Genomic DNA, 12,219 nt, shown 5'->3' with positions numbered 1-12,219 from the left:
ACCAAAGAGTCCAAATCCGACAAATCGTTTTGAGAAAACAGATTTTTGAAAGAAGTGCCAAACATGGACTGCTTTGCCAGATACAGAGTCGCCACCTAAATATTTTATTTTGGGAAATTTAGGAAACCCTGACTCGTTGCCAAAGGGCCACGTGTCCGTCATCACCAAAGGTGCCTCGGCTCGGGAACTTGGGTACGATTAGGGAAGGTCACTTCGTGAGCACCCCCGTTTGCCCGATCAAAGATCGGCCTCTACTAACCATGATATCTATTTTTGAAAACATTGGGTGTTCTTATTCCGGTTATTAGCCTAGGTTACTATGTGATGCGCACAACATACAAGTATAGACTGGATCGCCTGAATTGGAACAAAACATTTCATGTTCACTTTTTGAAAATGGTTTGCTACCCGCAGGTAGGCTTAAAACATTTGATGATTTATTCCAATTCAGATAACCCAACCTTCACTCACAGGCATTCAGGCAGTTATATCACATAAGCAATTAGCCTCATGGTAAGCATGCTATTCATGGCAGTCACTCACACGTATGCAAGGATGCTAAAGCATAAAACTCACCGAGTACTCCAAGCCAAAAAAAGAGACTATATTAGAAATCATGCATGATCCTAAGTATACAGAAATGCCTAATGCAACACATGCAAAAATGCAAATATAGCAGGCTCGGCTATTCTAAACATGGCATATGAAATGCTACAACTAACATGTATTCAATTTGGAATTGAAATACAAATGCAGTTAGTACGATGCGCCGAGCCCGGTGCATGCAATACAGATGAATGATGCAAACATGCTGTCATACTGTATGCTAATTTAAACATGCCCTAATCTAACCATCATAAATAGGTAAATGAAAGGGAGAAAGACGTGGGGTTGGAAGACATACAACACACATACGCACACTTATTACAGTTATGCCCTCGTGCAGAGGGTCCGAATAAATATACAGTCCCAAATGAAAGAATATTACAGTCCAAATATTACAGTCCGAATAATATACAAATTCCTAATTTATTAACAAATTAACTAAGAAAGTAAATAGAACTGGCGTGCAAGCCAGGGACTGCCTTGCTTCTGATGGATGATGCATGTCCGGGTTGTCTTGCACGAAAATCCACCGGGATGCCCTAATTAGCCTCTGTTTAGCAGTTATCCTTGGAAAACGCGCCAAGCTCCGAAAAGTTGTTGATTCTTCATTTTGGTGCAACAGAGAGCAGGAAAGGGGCATAGCAATGTATTTTCACAGATATATGCATGCCTCGATCATCGTGCCACCAATCACGCATACCGAGGCATGATGGCCGAGGAGTCGAAATGCACAATTCAATATAGGATGAATGCACATAAAAACATAGCTAAAACCTAACTCCATCATGGATAATCCGGAGTGTCGGTGACTAGGGAATTGAGATACATTCCGTCACTCGGAGTACGAAATGCACCTCGTTTCCCGTGCCCGGGCTAACTCCTATTCCGAACACGATGCAATATGCATGACATGCATGAAATGCAACTAAGATACAATCCTAACATATACAATGTTATGAAATGACATGCCTCGAAATGCGTGTACACGGGCACGCAAACTGAGGAAATACATAAATGCGATATAGAATGCAACATGGACTTATACTCACATGAGAGAGCCTCAGCCACACTCACATAAGAGGCCGATAGATGAAAATGAAGTGCCTCGAAATGCGTGCACACGGGCACGCAAACCGAAAAAATGACATACGCAATGCAAATGATATGAAATGCGATATAGAATGCAACATGGACTTATACTCACATGAGAGAGCCTCAGCCACACTCACATAAGAGGCCGATGGATGAAAATGAAGTGCCTCGAAATGCGTGCACACGGACACGCAAACCGAGAAAATGACATACGCAATGCAAATGATATGAAATGCGATATGCAAACATGCTAGTGGAATTTAAGCACTGAAATGTGGGGGAAAACAGCCCCGAAACGAGGCGAAAGCACACCCGATGCATGGAATAGTCCCGAAATATGAATTTTGGCACCCGAAATGGCCTATAGCTATACCAAACATGCACAATATAAACATGCAATGAAAATACAGAAGCAAGGCAATCCCAAGATAAGCATTTTTCCAATTCAAAACATGGCCAAATAGCAAGCAAAACAGTGCAAAACTAGCATGCAAGAAATGGCCCTAAACATGGGATTAAGAAGCAACTCACAGCTGCTGTCCTCAAACAGGTTAGGGCCCTTCAACAAAGTTGAAGAGGGGCCCAAAATATGATGTTTTCCAGAACTGTAAAAACCCCAAAAACGAACACAGGTATGGCTGCACTCCCATGCAAGAAAAAGGGCCAAAAGGTGGCCAAAGAGGCAAGTGGTATATGAAAAGTCCAAACTGAAAAATTCCCTTCTACAACATTGAAGAGGGACCAAAAATATGACTATTTACAGAACTGTAAAAACTCCAAAACAGTATACAAACATGCTAGAAATGCAATGCAAAATGAGGCTCAAAAGCGGCTATAACACAAAGTATGCAGAGTATTCATCAAACAGCCAAAGACCCTTAATGAAACATGAAGAATGGGCCAAAATAAGACTATTTTTAGTACTGTAAAAATGCCGAAAACCGAAGCAAGATAGGCTAACAAATCATACAAAAATGGGGATTAAAAGAGAGATATAACATGAAGTGTATAAAATATGCCTCAAACCATGAAAGGCCCTTAATGAAACATGAAGAATGGGCTAAAATAAGAACTTTTCTAGTTCTGTAAAATGACCAAAAATGGAACCAAGATAGGCTGCCAAGTCATACAAGAATAGGGGACCAAAGATGGATATAAAGACAAGTGGTGCATGGAGGTCCCAAACAAAGATGAACCCTTCTTCAATGTTGAAGAGGGGCTCAAAATAAGCCTACTTAAAGTTCATGAGAAACTCCAAAATAGATCACACTTAGGTTAGAAAAAGCATGCAAAATATTGACATACAAAGAGGGTATTGAAGCAAGTGCAAGATGGAGGGCTCAAACAGGGTTGAGCCCTTAATGAGACATGAAAATGAGCTCAAAAAAATAACATTTTCAGTTTTGGTCGGAGCTCAAAACAATAACCATGTATGGCTTGCAAAAGATACAAGAAATGGGCCAAAAAGGGGAAATTGCAACTCACCCTTGAAGACCAATTTTTTTGTTGCTTCTTGGACCAAATTTGTTGCCTCTTAGCTGCTGGAATTCCTCCCCTTGCTGCTGGATTGGAGTGGTGGTGGTAGAGCTTGGTGGTGTAGAAGAAATGGTAGTGTAGAACTTGAAGGTTTTCAAGGAAATGAGGGAGATGGAGAGGGAGTTTTGTATTCAAGCTTGAGGAGCAAATTTTCTAACCCTTGTATGCAATGTTTCCAGCTGATTATATGGACAAAAAAGGGGGAGTAAAGGAGGGGCAAAAGGTGGGGGAAAATAGGCAAGTTTTTCCCCACAAAATATCTCCCGGATTGGGATATTTTCTGGGGGAAACAGCTATACAGCTGTAAAGTGGATGTTGTGAGGAACATGGCCGGCCCCTTTTTGGAGCTCCAGGTGGCCGGCTGGCCACCCCACCTAGCCGGCCGGCTAGGGGTCAAAACGGTCAAGTTGAAATAATGGCCGGCCACCACTTTTAAGGTCCTCCCATGTGTGTACATCACAGATATGTGGTTCAAAGTTCAAGAAAAAGGGCCCAGGTTGTTCAACATTAGCCCGGAAGGAGGGGTTCAAAAGGGTCAGGCAATATTACTGGCCGGCCACCAACTTTTAGGATCCTCCCAAGTGTGTACATCACAGATATGTGGTTCAAAGTTCAAGAAAGTGGCCCCAAGGTGTTCAACATTAGCCCGGAAGTGTGAAAAACGGGCGTCGGAGGGCGTCGGAGGATATATGATTGGTTGCTGCAACAATTACTGGCCTCCCACCCTTCAGTGACCTTCCCGGTGATAAAACAGAGGTACCTGCCAAAAATGAACGAAAACCGTTGCAAAACGAATGTTCGGGGACCAAAACACGCAGTTCGGGGTCCCGAAAATGGGCTGTTAAGCACCGAAAGTGGCATTCGGCCACGAAGTGGGTTTTTTAGACCCCAGTGTCCCTCAAAAGGGAGTAAATAAGAGGTATGCCAAAAATCTGGGCAAACGGAGATGGTTAGGTGGTCCCGAACCGAGTCACACGGCCAACGGTCCCGAAAAAACTAGAAACCGGACTCCGAAATGAGCAAAATGGTCTGCGGCCACAAAATGTAGCCCACGGCCACTGAGAGATGGTCTGCGGGACCTCTCCCTCCCCTCAGGAAAAGAAACAGCGAAAACCGAGCCTGGTTCGCAAACCGAGGCAAAGCACAAAAGAGGGTTCGGAAGTCCGGAGGCAGGGCTCACGGCCGTGACTCTGGAACTTCTGAACGAGCACATTATGTAATATCACCAAGCGCTCAATCGGTGACGTCTGAGTCTTAAGGTCAGTCAAAAATGGGGTGTCTACAGTTGGTACTAAATTTTAGAATAAATTTCGAAAATCCATGGACCAAAAATGATGAAAATAAACATAAAAGCATACATTCTCAATAAAAAAATAACTTGGAAACATGGTTGATTACAAGGAAAAATGAAAAGTGAGAAGATAAGAAAGTAAAGAGGAAGAATGAGATTGATTATGAGATAGGACATCCAAAATATTGTGAGTTGTATTTTTTTTTTTTAATATTAAGGGGTTGTTTGGATGTCCTAAATAAGTGTATTTTTTGACTTTTGGGACTAAAAAGTTGAGAAAAAAAAAGATGGTTGTTTGGGTTAACTTTTTGGCTTTTTACGAAAAAATATATATTAAAAAATTATATAAATTAATGTATAGGAGAAAGTTTGTGCATTGTAGGCTGTACGGTAGGCAACACGGTTTGTAGATAGTATAGGAGATGTGTCATGACCCGAACCCGCCCCTATGGGTTAAGGATATAACCGGCCAGTAATCCTGAGATTACCTACGGCCTCAAACCTTAACAGACATAACTCATCAGAGTAAAGGGGCCAAACAGAAGCAAAAGTTTAAAACTGTCCATAGAGCCGTGCTTATATGCACTCAAAACAAACCATGCACATATACGTTAATAACCCACAAGAAGTACAATATTACAAAATCCTTTACAGACAGGATCATCCAAACTGAGTCAACCCATATCAAAACTATATACAGATGTACACAAAGTCCTTGCCAACAAGACAAAATATAATTACATAACAAAATGGCAAGGATAGGTCTCGTACGTGAGACACAAGGCTGACTCTCCAAAACTCATGTTGTTCCTGACAGGCTTCACTGGGACTGGGTTTGGATTTCCCTCGGCTCACCTACAAACACATGAATGAGCGTGAGCGATAGCCCAGTGAATAATATCGAATACATAAGTTACATAAGCAATACGAAGAACAACATGCTCCGAACGGCCTTGGGCCCAATGCATATTTCTGCTTAATGTATATATACTTATACAAAATTCAGATCAAATGACTGTAGTTCCAAACATACTGGCCTTTAGCCCAATCAGATTCCCATTCATGTCAAAACGGCCTTCGGCCCATTCATTTATGTCAAAACGGCCTTCGGCCCATTCATTTTTGTCAAAACGGCCTTCGGCCCATTCATTTACGTCAAAACGGCCTTCGGGCCATACATTCGTGTCCAAACGACCTTAGGTCCATTCACTTATGTCAAAACGGCCTTCGACCCACTCATTCATGTCAAAACGACCTTCGGTCCATTCATTTCTATCATGTCAAACTTTTGTCCACAATCTCAATTAGCAACTCATAAAGTTTATAAGGGAAATAAACAATTGGACATTGACAAGCTTTCAAATGTTGATATTACTCACAGTGATCGGCTTGTAGATTTCCCCTAGAGCTTGACCTTACACATTTCATGAACACAAAGGGGGTCACTAACAGTTCAATCCGTTCTTTGATTCGCATATTCCTCTTTAGGCTTTATTCTTATCTCATTAACTCATTTAAAATGCTTAACATATGCCTAAGAGTGCTTACAATTGAAAGAGAACAGAAAACGAAACACAGAACGAGCATACAAAATTTCAGGGAACAGGGTCCTCGCTCGAGCGTCAACTTCCCCGCTAGAGCGGACCCTTAGGGCTTGCAAAAGTACTAGTTGCATGAAAAATACGCTCAAGCGTGGGATAGAGCGCTCGAGCGGAAGGCCTGTCTACAAAAACTCCCCGCTCGAGCGTGATATATACCGCTCGAGCGGACATCCAACTCTGCAAAAAGTGCTGGGAGCACAATTTTCCCGCTCGAGCGGACATAAAAAATCTGGGTTTTCCAGATTGAGTTCTTGAGCTCCAATTCGAATTTCAACCAACAAAACATGCATGTTATGGCTCAAATCTCAAATATAGTTATGCTAACATGCCATAAACACCAAAACACATTACAATGGAGCCCAATTCACAATTAATTCACATGTATGCCCCAATCCCCCATCAACTCATTCTAATACAAACAAAATCATACTTTCAAAGCTCATATCTTAATTATTCAAACATGCATGCTAATCTTGATTTCATTTCCATCCCAAACAATGCAAATGGTGTTCATTCTCATGGAATACAACAAAAGCATACTTGCATGTAAGATTTAACACCTTTATTTCTATGTTCAACTCAATACATGCTAGATTATACATTTCCACAACAATTATACACATGCATGCCTTCATTGACTTCAATTGAACACAAGCAACTCAATTCCCTTACATTCAAACTAATTCATGCTCTTGACCATCTATTAAACTTGAATTCACAAGGTGATGACTATAAATGCATGAATCACTCACCAAGGAGCTTTAATCTCCCCAATTTAGCAATACTTGAGCTTAATCTCCAAAAGTCCAAGTCTTGAACCACAAATGCACAATTCTCTCCTCTCTCTCTCTAACAGCCGTCTCTCTCTCAATCTCAATTGTATAACTCAGATTTTGAGTTCAATAGAGTTAAAGGAGAGTGTAGTGCTAACATACAACAAGCCCCATTAACATATTATTTTAATATAAAATAATTGGGCACTCAATTCATCAATTTAATCAATTTAATCTGACCCGAATAAATTTTCAATTAAATTTCACCGTAGGCTCTAAAAATTACGCTAATCACAATGGCGTAATCAATTTCGGGTTCTGTGGCCGATAAGGCCCTCAATTTAATTTTCAAAGCAGATTATTCAAACAGATATTCCTACGGTGAACAGATAAAACTTTAAAATCACATATATTCATATAATGGCACATAAAATCATGTTAAACACATAATCATACTCAAATTAAGGACCAATTAGCATACTACGGAACAGGGATATCGCAGTCTTCCCCCATTTGGGAAGTTTGGTCCTCCAAACTTAATTTACCTTCGTCGGGAAACAAATGTGGATAGCGTAGACGCATTTCCTCTTCTTTTTCCCATGTAGCATCTGTCCCATAGTGTTCCTTCTATTCCACTTTCACCATTGGGATGGATTTGTTTTTCAATTCTTTCACTTGTCGGTCAACAATTCTTTCCGGCCATTAAGCATATTCCATATTTTCATCAATAGTAACCTGGTGATAATCAATCACATGTAACGGGTCTCGGAGGTAACCCCTCAACATTGACACATGAAACACATTATAGATTTGCTCGAATCCCAGTGGCAAAGCAACTCTATAAGCAACTGCACTGAGTCTCTCTAAAATCTGGAACGGCCCAATGTAACGGAGCGACAACTTGTCCTTTTTTCCAAATCTGACTTGGCCTTTCATCGGAGAAACACAGATGAACACATGGTCACCAACCTCATACTCAAGAGGTCTTCTCCGAACGTCTGCATAATTCTTTTGTCGGTCATGAGCTGTTTTAAGCCTTTGACGAATAGTCTTGATTTTCTCAGAAGTGTCTTGTACAATTTCTGGCCTAAGCAAAGCTCTATTCCCGACCTCTGTCCAACAGATAGGTGATCTACACCTCCTACCATACAAAGCCTCGTATGGTGTCATACCGATGCTGGAGTGGAAGCTATTATTATAAACAAATTCTGCAAGTGGCAAATAATCTTCCCAATTCCCCTGAAAATCCAAAGCACACATGCGAAGCATATCTTCCAATGTCTGTATCGTTCATTCTGACTGCCCATCTGTCTGTGGATGGAATGCAGTACTGAACCTTAGTTCTGTTTCCATAGCTTCCTGCTAACTCTTTCACAATCTAGATACAAATTTCGGATCTCTATCCGACACAATAGATACCGGAACTCTGTGTAAACGGACAATTTCATCAACATAAATAGTAGCCAATCTATAAACAGTAAATGTAGTTTTGACAGGCAGAAAATGTGCAGATTTAGTCAGTCTATCAACTATAACCCAAACAGAATCCATACCTCGAGAAGTCCGAGGTAGGCCAACAACGAAATCCATAGTCACATGTTCCCACTTCCATTCAGGAATAGGGAGAGGTTGGAGTAGACCGCCTAGTTTATGATATTCAGCCTTAACTTGCTGACACTGAAGGCACTTAGACACATATTCTGCAATCTCTTTCTTCATTTTAGGCCACCAATAGGTTTGTTTCAAATCCCGATACATTTTATTGTTACCTGGATGCATAGCAAATACGGACCTGTGGGCTTCATCTAAAACCCTCTTCTTTAGTTCAGGGATATCTGGGACACATATTCGGTTCCGAAATTTCAACACTTCATTCTCAATGCTAAATTCTGCTTTTGGACTTGTCTCAAATTCATCAATTACCTTTCTAAGGAACTCATCCTCTTCTGTTTCTGCTTGATTTCATCAACAATTGCCATCTCGGCTATAATGGCGGCTATCAATCCGCCCTGTTCACATACTACCACTTCAATTTCAGACTTTTCAAAGTCTTGCAAAATCTCCCTTTGTTCAGTAAGCAAACAATCCATACTCTCTGTTGATTTTCTGCTCAAGGCATCAGCCACTGTATTAGCTTTCCCGGGATGATACTGAATCTCTAGATCGTAGTCTTTTATCAGTTCTAGCCATCTTCTCTGACGCATATTCAACTCTTTCTGCGTGAAGAAGTATTTCAGGCTCTTATGATCCGTGTAGACTTCACACTTTGCCCCATACAAATAATGCCGCCAGATTTTCAAAGCAAAAATGACTGCGGCCAATTCTAGGTTATGTGTTGGATAATTCTTCTCGTGCGGCCTCAACTGTCGGGAGGCGTAAGCAATAACCTTTCCGTTCTGCATTAACACACAACCCAAACCCTTATAAGATGCATCACTGAAAATCACAAAATTTTCCGTACTTGAAGGTAGTGTCAAAATTGGTGCAGTGGTCAATCTTGTTTTCAATTCATGAAAGGCTGATTCTCTTTCACTATTCCACTCAAATGGTTGTCCTTTACGTGTCAATTGGGTTAGAGGTACTGCTAATTTCAAAAAGTCATTCACAAACCTCCTGTAGTACCCAGCTAAGCCCATGAAACTGCGAACTTCTGTCACATTAGTCGGTGTAGGCCAATTCACAATGGCCTCTATCTTCTGCGGGTCCACTGAAATTCCTTCCTTGTTGATCACATGCCCTAAGAAAACAACCTCATCCAACCAAAACTCACATTTCTTTAATTTAGCAAATAGTTTTCTTTCCCGAAGTATTTGTAAAACAGTCCTCAAATGATGTTCATGTTCAAGTCTATCTCTAGAGTATATCAAAATATCATCGATAAAGACTACAACAAACTCATCAAGGTAGGTTTTAAAAATTCTATTCATTAAGTCCATAAATGCTGCCGGAGCATTAGTTACCCCAAATGGCATAACAAGAAACTCAAAATGACCATACCTTGTTCTGAATGCGGTTTTCTCAACATCCTCTACCTTAACCTTCAGCTGATGATACCCGGATCTCAAATCAATCTTAGAAAACACCTGTGATCCCTGCAACTGGTCAAATAAATCATCAATACGGGGTAAGGGATACTTGTTCTTTATTGTTAGCTTGTTCAATTCCCGGTAATCGATGCACAAACGCAAAGTTCCATCCTTTTTTTTCACAAATAGTACCGGTGCACCCCAAGGCGAAGTGCTAGGTCAGATAAACCCCTTGTCTAGGAGGTCTTGCAACTGTTCTTTCAATTCTTTCATCTCGGCGGTAGCCATTATGTAGGGAGTTTTAGAAATGGGCTGGGTGCCTGGCACAGTTTCAATGGTAAACTCTATCTCCCTGTCTACCAATTCCCCTGGTAATTCATTTGGAAACACATCTGAAAATTCTCTAACAATAGGGATATCATTCAATTCGACATTCACGGTTTGTTCAGTCAGCACATAACACAAATAACCCTAGCACCCTTTCCTGATTAGTTTACATGCTTTCATAGCAGATATCAAATATGGTGGAGGCACTACCCCATTACCCACAAACACAATCTCTTTATGTTCTGGTGGTTTAAACACGGCCCGTTTGGTTACACAATCAATGGTGGCACAATACTTGGTTAACCAATCTATGCCCAAAATTATATCAAAATGTCTAAAATTCAAGGGCAACAAATCTGCATACAGGATAGCATCCTCAACACGCATTTCACAAAACCAGTAAATGGATTCACACAACACAGATTCCCCCGATGAAGCAGACACACATAGCAAATATGGCAATAATTCTAGGGGTCTATTTAGTCTAGATGCAAATGTACATGTCACAAATGAGTGTGTTGATCCAGAGCCAATTAATACAAAAGCATCCTGATTACATATTGAAATAGTACCTGAGACAACGACATTGGCATTCCGTGTATCGCCTGAAACAAGGGCAAAAACTCTCCCCTGTCTCACGGTATCCCCGGTAGTAGCGGGTCTCAAAGTATTTCCCGGCTTTGGGACTGATGCAGTGGAACTAGCTGCTAGTTTCCCACTGTTCTGATTACATTCTCGGGCAATGTGCCCTTGCTTCCCACATTTGAAATAGGCTCCCGATGCACGGTAACAGACTCCACGATGCCTTTTGCTACAAACGTTGCACATGGGAGCTGTGTCTCGGGAAGAACTTGAAGTAGTTGAGGAGCCCGTGTTTTGCTTTTTCAGAAATTTCTTCTTCGAAAAGAAGCCTTGCCTTTTGTTGCCTTTCCATTCTGTTACTGGCTTAGCTTGTCTAGCTATGTTAGCCTCTGATATGATGGCCCTGTCTAGCACCCCAATGTAGGTCTCCAGCTTTAGGACATTCACCCTCTCTAGGATGTCACTGCGAAGTCCACCTTCAAAATGTCTTGCCTTCTTATAATCTATGTCAATTACATGTGGTGCAAACCTGGCCAATTTAGTGAATTTGGCTTCATACTCAGCTACAGTCATGCTGTCTTGCTTGAATTCCATGAACTCTGCCACTTTCCTATCCCGGACATACTGCGAGAAGTACTTGTCATAGGATATTTCTAGAAACTTTACCCAGTCAACATCCTTATGATTTTCTCGCATCAACATCCACCATCTTCTTGCTTCGTCTTCTAGCATAAAAGTGGCTAAAAGCACTTTCTGAATCTCTGAATAGGGGAACACTTCAAATAATTTCTCAATGCCGAGGACCCACGCTTCGGCTTTCAACGGATCTAATCCCCCGTGAAACTGTGGTGGTTTCATTTTCTTGAATTCCTTGGTGAGAGCTATAATCCGGTCATCATTCTGATTATCTGGCACGGGTGGTGCCGGAGGTAGAGGTGGCGGATGTGGTTGCTGCCACTGCTGTTGCCACTCCTATTGCTGTCTCAAAGCTTTTGCCATTTCTTGTATCAGTCTTTCCATTTTGTCCATTCTGGCAGTTGAGGATTCTTCTATTTCATCTCCTCTTGTTCTCACCATCTGATTAAACTTGCAGTATATTTCATACAAAAGGTACACAAATATGCACACACTAAGAAGCACATATTCCCAGATAATTTCCAACGCAAGTAGTTCACAACTTACACACGTAATTGTTCATATCAAAACATTTAGGCATATAATCAATGCTTCCAAATTCATATTTATCACATGAATGCATCCTAGATCTTATCTAGACGCTTATTGCTCTTTTTGGACAAGTGTGTGAGTTATTAACTCATGCTCTGATACCACTCTGTCATGACCCGAACCCGCCCCTATTGGTTAAGGACATAACCGGCCAGTAA

Source organism: Camellia sinensis, chromosome 10, assembly GCF_055761805.1.
Source record: "Camellia sinensis isolate YWXY chromosome 10, ASM5576180v1, whole genome shotgun sequence".
In the NCBI taxonomy this organism is placed as follows: Eukaryota; Viridiplantae; Streptophyta; class Magnoliopsida; order Ericales; family Theaceae; genus Camellia; species Camellia sinensis.
This window is presented reverse-complemented; position numbering follows the sequence as displayed.